General features: G+C 38.8%; 1 pseudogene; it reads right to left on the bottom strand.

Annotated features, from left to right (window-relative positions):
* Positions 1 to 12,092, bottom strand: part of LOC146806136 (uncharacterized) — a 124,836-nt pseudogene that overhangs the window by 35,982 nt on the left and 76,762 nt on the right.

The following is a 12,092-nucleotide window of genomic DNA, read 5'->3' on the forward strand; positions in this document are numbered from 1 at the left end:
TAGACCAGCCATTATATGCCCGGAGCACTCCATTGTTTTCAATGGAGCTACCGACATTCCAATGTTCTAATCAACTTTAGTACATACATTTAAGGTGGCCAACCATCAGATTATCATTTCAATCAAGTACTCAAACTAATATGCAGTTTACCACAAATGTATAGATCAAGCTTGCATGTTCCTGTAACATATAATGCCTCGGATGCACGTCATATGCCAGGAATTCCACCATGACGCTGAAGATCACATTCCTTCAAAAACACCCAAAAATATAAAAGAAAATAGAGCCATTATGGCACAGGCAGCATTATACCAAGGATGCACATTATCATGTTAAGGATGCCCACCATATGTCAGGTTCACATCAGTATGCCATGGCAAGAAACATGACAGGGATGGGCACTATTATACTCAGATTTTCCACAGTACATCAAGAACTACCACCATTATACCAAAGCAACAAGTAAAAATATTATGCAATCAACTTCCCCAATTATGCTACAACAAGTACTATACGATAGGTATGCATTGGCATGCGGTGGATGTCCAGAATATGTCAAGATGTACCTCAATTACCTCTGTGGCAGCATTAAATCACTGATGCACTCACCACACCAAAAAATCCCACAATATGCCAAGAATGTATACCATTTCCCTAGGATCAGCTTTATACCAAAGATGAACATCATCGTGCTACAGATGGCCACATTATGACAACATTACCAATTTTATTCCCGGACCAGCTGTATGACTATGACAGTACGAGGAGTGGTGTGATTGTGCTAGAGACGACCACCCTGTTATTCATGGGGTACATAAGAGGAGATGTGTGATGGGGGCTATGGGGACCAGATCTACAAAAGGACATCTACTCCCCCACACTTATATATTCACATGCAGACATAGACATGCAAGCACACATGCACACACATACACACACCTCTCAAAATATTTTTTTTACTAACATGCCATGTTACACTCTCTCCTACACATTCTCCAGTTTGCACACCTTCACTCCTGCTCTGCTTACTCAATTCACACCTTAGTGAGTTACATGCTGGATGTGGTATAATCCCTAGGCTTTCTGTCACACTGCAAAGGTGACACAAAATGTTATATTGGATTTGAGTGTGGATGTACAGCTCTACTGATATACCTGTATAGCACACAAACAATAAAGTGTGGAAATCAGGTTTGACAAATAGTTATCATTTGCACACCACCAAGTAAAGTGCCTTGATTTGTTTTGATTGTAATAAAAAATCTGTGTTTTCATCATACTTAATAAATACAAGAAAGTGCTTCATTTTATTTGAATTCTTTGTGCAGTTTATTTATAGGTATTCAAATGGTAATGTGTGCAAGAAACAAAGCGAGCTCTTACAGCCTTTCTTTTCATACTCCCTGTACCCCAGCAAGATTGTTATGTAGATCACTTTCCAAAGTTTTCTCATTTTGCTGTCAGAGTAAAGTAAAAATATTGTCAGTAAAAACATTAATACATCCAATATTGAAAACACAAATATAGTAAACAAAAATATTGTAAACATTAAGTAAACATACAAAAAAACAAAAATATCGAAAACAAAAATAAAGCCCACATTATTAATGGCCAGACACAAATATCAAAACTTTAATAATAATTCAAAAGAATGAAACATATAGGACCTTATTACGATTTCGAGCAGAATTGCCTCTGGGCGACATGGTTAATGTCTCAGATCTGACCGACGGGAGGTCAGCGGTTCCGACCGATCAAGTAACTCCTTAAGCTCATAGAAACTGCGTCAGAAAAAACTGCGAATTTAGACTCCGATCACCAACATCATAATTCTGCAGTTGGACCGTAACCGACAAAGTCAGTCAGAAAGCCTCCAACCGCTCCTAGGATACTTACCGACACAGTTGAAGACTTTGAGGCCAACATGATAATAAGGCCCAAAGTCGATCGGAAAGCTTCTGACTGCTCGTAGGACACTTACCTATACAGTGGGAGACTTTCCGATCAACATCGTAACAAAACCTTAAGTCAGTAAAAGTGCTGGATATTAAACATATCTAATTTACTATTCTCACTCCAACCAACATTAAATCAGGGAAGGTGCTGGACACTGAACATATCTAATTTACTATTCCCACTCCAACCTTACTTAATTTAAAGAAAGTGCTGGACACTAAACATACATGATTTAATATTCCCACTCCAACCTACATTAAGTCATGGAAGGTGCTGAACCCTAAACATATATAATTTACTATTCCCACTACAACCTACATTAAATCAGGGAAGGTGTTGGACACTAAACATATTTAATGTACTATTCCCACTCTAACCTAAATTATTTTAAACAAAGTGCTGGACGCTACACACACATAATTTAGTATTCCCACTCCAACCTACATTAAGTCATGGAAGGTCCTGGAAACTAAACATACATCATTTATTATTACCCATTCGAAATATTTTATATATTTTTTATCTATTTTCCATACTTTTCTACAATATTTTAAAACACTCCCCGCCCTTATCCTCTTTAAATCCAACATCCCACTCCTAAAATGTGTTTTCAACATTTATTTTTCAAATTAAATGCAAAATAGATATATTTTTTAAATATCTTAAAACGTTCCACACCCTTTTCCCCTATAAACCCAACATCCCCACTCCTAAAAATTCATTAAAAAATATATTTTCTTAGAATTACATTTAAAATATATATATATTTTTTACTAATAATGTAAAGCACTCCCCACTCGTATCCCCTATAAACCCAACATCCCACTCCTAAAATTTGCTTACTAATTTTTTTTAATCAAAATGTAAAACACTATGCAAAAAATGTAACATCATTTAAAATACTCACCACCCTTATCTCCTATAAATCCAACGTCCCACTCCTAAAAATTTGAAAAAAAATATTGTCTTGAAATGAAATGTAAAATAAAAAACAAAATTGTAATTTTTGTTGTTGTTTTGTTGTTTATGCAAATAAGGTTTTAATGCAAATATTTTCACAAGTGTGTGTCTACATGTGTGTATATGAATTTATGATACAAGTAGTATTTTAAAAAAAGGACAAACAGTTGTCATTGTGAGGGGACAAACAGTTGTCATTGCGAGGGAATCTTAGAAAGTGAGTGAATGGAGTAATACAGACTTTAAAAAAGCCCTTGATCTGACACCATGGCGATAATGATCTTTCCCTTTATACTTTCGACAGTTACGCTCACATTTATATTTACCAGTCTCCTGGCCCTGTGCAGGGCAAGACGGCAATGTTTATAATATGAAGAAATTGTCAAATAATAGAATACGTAAGGTAAAAGAGAGGACTCAGAATGGATACAAAAGTGAATCCAGAAGACAAATTAAAAATACAATCTCCCAAATGCTGATATATTTCATGTCCCCTTGCTTCACTAGTATTTCATATTCTAGGCTTTGAGTTTTCTACAATTAACGGATTATCTGATTATTTTACAATATCTGCATTTTGTGAAGCATTTCCCATGTTTGCCACAATCAATTGCCTTTTTTGAGGGTATCTGAGTGAAGTTTTTCCTAGATTCAGAACAAAGTAAAGGTTTCTCTCATTAGTATGGATTCTCTGACAGTGATTTCATATCAGTAAAACTTTTCCCTACATTCTGTGCATGGATGCTGGTTTCTTACTAATGTGGGTTATTTGATCTCTTAAGGGAACTTTCTTCCTAGTGAAGCCTCTTACACATTCAGTACACCAATGTGGTTTCTCACCAGTATGGATTCTCTGATGCTTCAACAGCGTAGCCTTCTCAGTAAAGCTTTTCCCGCTTCTGTACACTGATAGGGTTTCTCACCAGTATGAATTCTCTGATGGGTGAACAGCGTGCTATTTTGAGTAAAGCTTTTGCAGCATTCTGTACACTGATAGGGTTTCTCACTATTGTGGATTCTCCGATGCTTCAAAAATGTGCTCTTCTCAGTAAAGCTTTTCCCACATTCTGTACACTGATAGGGTTTCCCACTAGTGTGGATATTTGATGCATCAACAAATTTCTTTTCACAGTAAAGCTTTTCCCACATTCTGTGCAATTATAGGGTTTCTCACCAGTATGGATTCTCCGATGCGTCAACAGCGTACCCTTCACAGTAAACCTTTTCCCGCTTTCTGTACACTGATAGGGCTTTTCACCAGTATGGATTCTCTGATGATTCAACAAGTTGCTTTCACAGTAAAGCTTTTGCTGCATTCTGTACACTGATAGGGTTTCTCACCAGTATGGATTCTCTGATGCCTCAACAGCGTACCCTTCAGAATAAAGCTTTCCCCGCATTCAGTACACTGATACGGTTTCTCACCAGTATGGATTCTCTGATTCTTCAATAGCGTACACTTCCGAGTAAAGCTTTTCTCGCATTCTGTACACTGATAAGGTTTCTCAACAGTGTGGATTCTGTGATGTTTCACGAATGGTCATGGAAGGAGATGAACCCTAAACATATATAATTTACTATTTCCACTCCAACCTACATTAAATCAGGGAAGGTGCTGGACACTAAACATATTTAATTTACTATTCCCACTCCAACCTAACATATTTTAAAGAAAGTGTTGGACACTACACACATAATTTAGTATTCCCACTCAATCCTACAATAAGTCATGGAAGGTGCTGGACAATAAATATACATAATTAATTATCACACATTCAAAATATTTTACATATTTTTCTATCTATTTTCCATACTTTTTTACAATATTTTAAGACACTCCCCCCCTTATCCCCTATAAATCCAATGTCCCACTCCTAAAAATGTGAAAACAAATTATTGTCTTGAAATTAAATGTAAAATATAAAACATCCCACTCCTAAATTTAAAAAAATATATATTTTCTTACATTTAAATGTAAAATATTTTAGATTAAAAAGAAAATTCAAACACTCCCCACCCTTAGCCCCTATAAGCCCAACATCCCACTCCTAAAATTTGTTTTTACAAATATTTTTTTCATTTGAATTTAAAATATTTTAAAATGTTTTTAGTTTTTTTAAAACAATCCTCACCCTTATCCCCAATAAACCCAACAACCCGCTCCTAAATTTTTTTTATGAAACCAAAAGTAATACTAACATTATTAAACAATTTAAAAATATATGTATATAAATTACTGCACTAAAAACAAGAAAACTACACAAATAAAACAATATAACATTAAACCATCTATAATTTTGACAATATTTTCAGCTTAGATATTTTTAACATCGATATTTAATACAAAACCTAATTTCAATATTATTGACCTCGATATTACATACCACGATATTTTCAAACAATGATATTTTCAACACAATATTTATGTCACATGATATTTTCAATTCGCTATTCTGTCTAAATACCAATATACCATAATGTCCGTGGTAGATCCAGACAGTTTCCATCCAAATAGGTGGTGTGTCTAGCCTCATCCTCCGCTGCTAGAGATGTATACAGTGTGCATGAATGGTGGGCACCCTCACTGGGCCTGAACACCCAAATATCTCACTTCAATCTAGCCTCTCTACTTGGGCACTCTTCCCATCATTTCAACTCTCTCAAAAGACTTTTTTGTTATTTTTTACAGTGAACTACCTTTCTCTTTTTTAACATTCTAATTAAATGTGTCCAAAAAATAGATTCTTACCCCTCCGTCACCTTCTTGACTTCTTAAAAAACATGTTAGCGCCAAACATAAGCTGAACTAGACAATGCAAAGCAGAAGCATTTCCCCTCCATTAGATCTGAGCATCTAATGCTAACCCCTCTTCATTTGATATGACTTTTTATATCTTTTCTTCTTTTACACTTCAAGTGCGAGTATATGTACCAGAACCCCAAACACAGGTAGCAGGTACATTTCTTTCTCATAAGAAGAATGAATAGAGACCTTCAAAATTTAAAGTTCCAGATACTGAACTAAATTATTCTGAACTCTCATTATGTTTTTTTGCAGTTTTTATGTGCACTCAAGACTGCAATATTTACGACTACGATTATGCACTTATGGTTCAAGATCCTATAAAGAATGTGTAGTGGTCTGGCCCCACGTATTCAGGTGATGAAGTAGATGTAGCTGATGAAGTAGACGTAGCTGAGATGATTTTCTGTAGTTTATTAAGTCCATAAGTAGAAGTTACAGCAAGCTAGAAGAAGCCCCTCCAGGAGCTGCCTCCTAGCTGCTCAGCCCATCTTCCAACTGACACAGTCACATACCAGGCACCCAAGCATTCCACTAATGTCACTCACGCCAACATTCTACATGGAACACTCACACTTGCTGAGCAGCTAGGTACAGGATGAAAGGGAACATATTAATATGACCTGAGGATACTGCACATCCTCCCCCTTTTACACTGAAAGTTAATAAGACCCAAACTAAAACGAAGACAACTAAACACAGAAATGTACAAAAGATGTAAATAGTGCATAAACCCTGGGATGAATGGTAAAACCACATCACGAGAGGGAAAACAGACAAGCAAAGGAGGAAAGAAGGATGAAAGGATATACACACATACACCAACACCATCCTCCTCCTTTAATATTGAACAAAGAAAAGTTAAATAGCTTATGAAAAACTCACATAACAAATGAGCAAAACACACGTGAAAAGAGTAAAGAGGAAACGTACCCCAAGACTCCACACAATGGATGGACGACACACCAAATAAAGTGCTCCTCAGAAAAGGAGACTGTGGCCCAAACGCCACCCCTCATGTAAGGGACACTGACCCAAAACAGAAGAAGTGTAACAGGTAGTGTTGCATGGGACTGACACCCCAGTGAAACAGATAACGTTGCATGGGACTGACACCCAAGAACATGTGCAGGACGAGAACAACACAGATGCAGCACAGTGTAGCACATGCACACATTACATCGAGGTGAAGCACGGGGTGACTTACACACACTACATGACAATGTAAAAACACATGGTGAGGCACAGGGTGGCTTACACACTGGACACAGCAAGGTGAGACGCAGGGCGACTTACACACAACTTGACGTACAACGAAGTGGAGGGACTGACACCCAACACACCAACATAACAAAGGTGGGACTAACACCTCCTTTAAATTGTGTAAATGGGACTGACACCCATTACTAATAACATAGGTGGGACTCTCACGCCCGATAAACTGAGTAAATGGGACTCACACCCAAACTCAAAAGTCACACCTGAGTAACTAAACAGTGACTTATGATCTGTAAATAGGGCAAAAATCCATTCCAAATAACTAAATGTGGAGCACAACATTCAGAATGACCAACGTGCAGCACAACGTGACAAATACACACACACTTGTGGACCAAAGTGCAGCACAAAACAGAACAACAGCACAAGCAAGAATGATTATATTAGCGTTTAAAAAACTATAGCACATAGCTATTGTGAAACAAGCGCCGGTGAGCGACCTCAAACCTGAGCAGTGGGTACACTCCCAACTAGTGTACACCACAATACATATGATAAATTAAAATGCAAAGAAAAGCCAATAAAACACCAATGAAAAACAGCATGGTCCATAGACATAACTTTACAGTGTGTTCTGGAAATGTAAATAAATATGTGCATGTGTACCAAAATTGCGTCATCATAATACACATGTACCTCCTGTGTATCACAAGCTTCAACGCGTGTCTTTACTGCAGAGCATCCGACCTGCATGACACAGAAAATCCCAAACTGCTCCGTTGGTGAAATAATTGCCAAAATGTCCCAGTGCTGCAAAACGAAATAGTAGATAAATTCTGCAGAAGAAGAAGCGGACAGCTACCATGTTCTCCAACTGACACATTCTCACGCCGCTTCTCCTCAAATCAGACCAAACTCAGAAAACATGGTTGGCAAATGTTCAAAGCATAACACTGTGTTAGATTGAGCCAAACACAAAATGGCATCACATTGTAGACGTCTTGCCGGGTGGCTCCCCGTACGTCTGTGCATGTGGCGAGCTGATGCAGCGGAATGCAGGGAACAAGGAGGAACTCCATGGAGACGTCACAGGAATGCAGGTAAGACTCCACGCGGCTGGGAACTGCACGCGGACATGGAACAGCGCGTCTTCATTTTCAAAATGCTAATAAACAGTTGAACTGTCAAAAGTCCTGTGGGAAGCCCGAGTCCACAATAAACGTAATGAAATGAACTTACCCCCATACTTGGAGATGAATAGTGGATGGCCGAGAAACATTCCTTCACAACACTGCCTCCACATGAGACCAGCAACATTAGAAACTAAAACGACCATAACTGACTTTGTTCTTGCAAAGTAAAAATGTCCATAGCTGACTTTGTTCTTGCGCAGACCACTTATGTGTAGAGATCGCTTCTGGGCACCCATAGAGAGAATGGCAGCTCCTCCCCTCTAGCGCCTCTTCCCCTCTAGCGCCACAACTAGAAAGTCGCGCTGAGTTGACTGAGGTTAAAAATGCCGTAGTTCAACGTAGATGGCTCCACAAATCTTGCGCTGACACGGAGGTACCAGGATAAGGGAAACGATCTAAACCCACGGAAAGAAAAGATTTGAGTTTGAACACTGACATGGATGAATGCTTCATACTTGCTTCTAGGCAAATGCCAGTGCTTGACTCAGTGTATAGGGAGCACAGCTCAGACAGCGGTAGTTAACTGGCAGCCATAAGTATAGTTTGTACTTCTCTGCACAGCATCTACAAAATAAAGGAAAAGTCTTACTGTACAAGAAAAGAAAAATCACTCTGCGCAGCATCCATGACGTGTCTGGTAGCACTGTAAACATTTGTTGTGGTACTGTAGACGTTTGATGTGGTAATGTAGCCATTTGTAGTAGCGTAGGATCTTTAGCAAGATGTTGTAGATGTATAGAAAAAGATACAGCACGCCTCGGCTGGTCTGTCTGGTGTAGTGAACACTGGTGGGGCTGCGAGGCATTCTTAACTGGTTTCTTGCTTGACTGGTTTCTTTTCTTTTCCTTGAGTTTCTTTATACTTGTTTCTTTTTTTTAGTAGATGTAGTAGGTTCTTTCCTACACGTAGTCTTGCTGTACTCCACATCCTTATTTCGCATCCAACTACCTTTAGCGTGAGATGAGCTCCAGATCGTCACCATAAATGTAGTGGGCTGGCCCCACATGTTTAGGTGATGAAGTAGACGTAGCCAAGATGATTTTCTGTAGTTTATTAAGTCCATAAGTAGAAGTTACAGCAAGCTAGAAGAAGCCCCTCCAGGAGCAGCCTCCTAGCTGCTCAGCCCATCTTCCAACTGACACAGTCACGTACCAGGCACCCAAGCATTCCACTAATGTCACTCACACAAACATTCCACATGGAAAACTCACACTTGCTGAGCAGCTAGGAACAGGATGAAAGGGAACATATTAACATGACCTGAGGATACTACAGAATGTTTGCAGCATCTTCAGTCCCTCGGTACAGAACATTGTTGTCTTACCATTATTACATTTGTACGCCAAGCTTTTAGTCTCAGAAAAGCAGAGAATGATGCTAATTGTGGTGATCTCTGAACGGCCTGTGCTTTACCCACATTAAGTTTACAATTTGACTAATCTTCTTGGAAGCATGTATTTGAATCATGGTTTACTTTTTATACATTTATCTTATATGTGGTGTTTTTCTTGATAATTCTTGCATGTTTTATCATTGTTTTATTGATGTAATACCTGTTTATGACCGCACAGCTGAATAAAAGTTTTTGACCGACTGAATCCTCATTGAGCAGTGACAAGCACGAGAATGAGACTGAACATGTCAGAGATGAGAAATCAGTACAGGCTATGCAAAACATGGGCCCACAAATTGGTGGCAGCTATTGCAGGGATTTTAAAACAATTTTGTGCAATTTCTCTATATCACCCTTGACCCTTTTTCAGTGACAACTATTTGCCTTGATTGCTCCTGTGAAGTCTATTGGGTAGCGTTCAATCCAAAATCTTGAGAAGGCTACAAAGAGCATAAAACTTTGAAGCTCAACTCCTCCATGGATTAAACGACTAGAAACACATCACCACAACTTTACAAATGCTCCACTGGATGCCCATCACACGGATATTTGATTCAAAATGTAAAAATGTTCTGTTGTACATAAAAAACCATGCAAAATTGTGCATCTATCTGCCTTTCCAATGTCATAATTGTGAATCATTTGACCACACATCTAATGTAGCCCTTCTAAAACAATCACATACTCTTCTCATTAAATTAAAATGGTTTAGAAGTTATTGGCACCATCAAGGTTCCTCACTTTGGAAGGCTTTCCCTCTGCAGATGCTCAGTGTTGCCAACATGAAATATTTCTGAAAGCAACTGAAGACATGCCTCTTCCTCCAAGCATTTGATCCTGAATGATTTAATTTCTTACTATCTCTCCACTTACATTTTACTCCAGAATGCGTTTCTCCATTCCCTTCAATGTACCCACGCTCTAAAGCATCTGGGGTCATACGAGCACATCTTAAAAGCCTTAAATGAAATAAATACATGTCAATTGTGAATCTGTTTTACAGTGGCTTTGCCACTGCCCGGTGTCCTCTATTCAGGCTCATGCCCTAGAACTGGATTGATCCAAGGAAGATAGACACCAAGAAATCATCCAGCTTCATTGAGGGGAATAAGATTCTAAAACCAGTCAGCTGACCTACCATCAAACATGAGTTGTTTCATGGACTGACCTTAAGGATTGCAGTCACCAAGTTTAGAAGAAGGTCCACTTCAGGTGGACTCTCAGTTCTGCAGAGTCTTTTCCTCGACCGGTGAACAACAACAAAAATCATGTAGAGAACCAGTCAGGGGGCTCGATGTGAGGTGGGTCATCAGCAGAAAAAAAACATGCTAGGTCTGCCAGAATGACAAAATGAGGAGCAGGACGACACATGACGTCTGCCTTTTAACATCAGGGACTTGCTGCTGGGGATCACTGCCGGCAGTCCTCCCTAATATTGGTAATCGTTGAAGGCTTGTTAAAATGTTAGTTTGCCACCAACTACTACTGGAAGGTAGATGGTGAAGTAAAGAAAAAGGACTACTTTCAGCTAAGTTTGGTTTGAATCAGCTTTAGTGATCAGTGTTCAAAGTCCAGTCTTTCCGCCTTACATTAATTGTAGTGTATATGTTCAACCTTAGATAAGGAGTTCCCTGACTAATCTCAGTCTATAAATGCCTATAGAAAAAAGCATGAGAATAGAAAGGAAAACATGCCACTGATGAAGTGAGAAATGTAAAATGCAAACAATAGTTATTAAACAAACATGAGACAAATGTACATATCAGATTGGGACGTTTTGTGAAACACTGCTCTGACTCTAACTTAATTCAGAGTCAGGGCTGTAGCTTAGTTGGTGAGATTCAGGGTGTGTGAAGCATAAAGTCCTAACTAAATAATAGTATGCCAAAGGGTGGAGGGGTGACCAAGATTTGGGATACACTGTTCCCATAAGCAGTGCCGGCTTTAGCACTGGTGGCACCAAGAGCGACATTTCTTTAGGTTCCTGCAGCCCCCAATTACCGCTTTCTACATGGATTCCCTCACTACCACTCTCCACCAGTGCCCCTCATCTCTCCTTACCCCTTCTCTCATTTACATTTCATTTGTTTTAAAGTGCTGGTTGGGGTTGGCTTTACTAATAAGAATGCATTTCTAACCAAATAAAACCTTTTCAGGAATATTTGCAATAGATAATGAAAAACTGGGGGAAAAACATAAAGTCCTAATATGCCGTTTGCATGTAACTCTTCAATGACAGTTCATAGGTCACTGTGCTACATTAGATTGTAACTTTTGAACAGCAAGTAACAGAAGGATGACTGTGACAACAGTAGTAGCCCTCTAAACTATCCACATAAATACAGTTATGTGATCTGAATATCACCAGAGTTATCATAGCATTTTTGTTGTTGTCTGAAATCTGCTGAACATGCAGGAAACTCTGCAGCAGCTGCATGCAAACCCATAAGTTATTTCTAAATGCCAGACCCCCACCCCACTGTCAGCAGCACGTGCGTCTGCCCCACTCACACCATCCTGAAGCTGGCCCTGCCCATGAGGAACAGTTTTAATATTGATTTGTATTTG

Source organism: Triturus cristatus, chromosome 8 (assembly GCF_964204655.1).
Source record: "Triturus cristatus chromosome 8, aTriCri1.1, whole genome shotgun sequence".
Lineage (NCBI taxonomy): Eukaryota > Metazoa > Chordata > Amphibia > Caudata > Salamandridae > Triturus > Triturus cristatus.